We start from the raw sequence: 1498 nt of genomic DNA, 5'->3' as shown, positions 1-1498 counted from the left end.
CTGCAACTTGCCTTATCCCCCAACGCCACCCTCAGTTTGAGGATTGCACTTGGGGGCCTCACACATGCTAGGCAAGTGCTCTACCACTGAGCTACATCCCCAGCCTTTTTAATTTTTCATTTCGAGACGGGGCCTTGCTATGTTGCTTAGGGCCTCATTAAGTTGCTGAGGCTGGCCTTGAACTTGCCACCCTCCTTCCTCAGCCTCCTGAATCACTGTGATTACCAGTGTGCACCACCACACCCGGCTACAACTTGCTTCTTTGATTCTTAATAGTTTGTGCATATTTTTCATAATTGTCTATGCTGAACTTTTAAACATCTTCTATGTTCAGTTATATGAAATCATAACTAAGCAATCTCCAAATGATTTTTGTATTATCGCAAGCAATATTACAATGTGACAATAAACTTTCTGGTCTTTACTGATATCTTTGTGTGTGCAGTTCATAGGATACCTTTTTAGGAGTAGAAGCAGTTGTCAAATAGGCCACGTAAATGAGAACATTTTTACTTTCTGGACAAGCAGGACATCAGAAAGTGAAACATATTTGAATGTGTCTTCTAAGCACTGAAGGTCTTTTCTAATCTTACCCAAATCAAAGGTTAAGTTAGGATATTTGTTTTCCAGAGCTGGTTGTAGATTGCTGGTTCTGCCACTAAGCAGCTGTGAGCCTCAGAACTGTGGAGAAGGCACATCACCCACGGAATGGGGGCTTCATTTCTTCCACGTGCAATGACAGCCTGGTAAGATTCACTTTCTGAAGCCCCTTTTGCTCTAAGGTTCCCCGATTTGATTAGTGCTTCAGCTCTCTCCCTCGGCTTTTCTGTTTATGAAAAAGCATTTGATTCTTTTGGCCTCCCAGGATCAATTTGTTACTGCACCAATTAGCTAAGAGCTTTCAAATTAGAAGCGCTAAGTAGTTCTCCTTTTACTTGCATAGCAAGCAGGGCACTCTTGGACAGAACCTAAAACTGCTTTGACTTCTAAAATCCTTGCTGGGTCTTTAAGCAAACAAGAGATGCATTGAATCCAAGTGGCCACCCGGTCCACATTCTGGACTCTGGGGCTGATGAGTCACAGGAGGTGTTTGGGAAGGCTGCAAGGGTGTCGTATGTCTCCGGGGAATCTTGCCTTCCTGGAATGAGTAGTTCCAAATGGATGTTCCTGAACAAAGAAGCAATTGTGTGACAACGACCTCACAGAACCCGGTGTGTACTAATAAGATGAGGGACTTACCCAGTCTGTGTTTGCAGATTTGGGACAGAGTCTCAGATAACAAGGCCTTCCATTTTCACTGTGTTCCCTAGTCATTATCCCACTTGACCCTCTCAACACCCCTGATGCCATAGTCAGAGCAGAGACAGTTCCCCCCCAGGTAAGGTGCAGGTGCAGCAGTTGAGAGAGGTGTGCTGGCGTGTCTCATATCACCGGCCTGAGTGGCCACGCCTGGCACAGTCCAGGGCTCTATCCTCTGCTGCAGTGAGGTGGTGGCCAG

This window comes from Callospermophilus lateralis, chromosome 15 (assembly GCF_048772815.1).
Source record: "Callospermophilus lateralis isolate mCalLat2 chromosome 15, mCalLat2.hap1, whole genome shotgun sequence".
In the NCBI taxonomy this organism is placed as follows: Eukaryota; Metazoa; Chordata; class Mammalia; order Rodentia; family Sciuridae; genus Callospermophilus; species Callospermophilus lateralis.
This window is presented reverse-complemented; position numbering follows the sequence as displayed.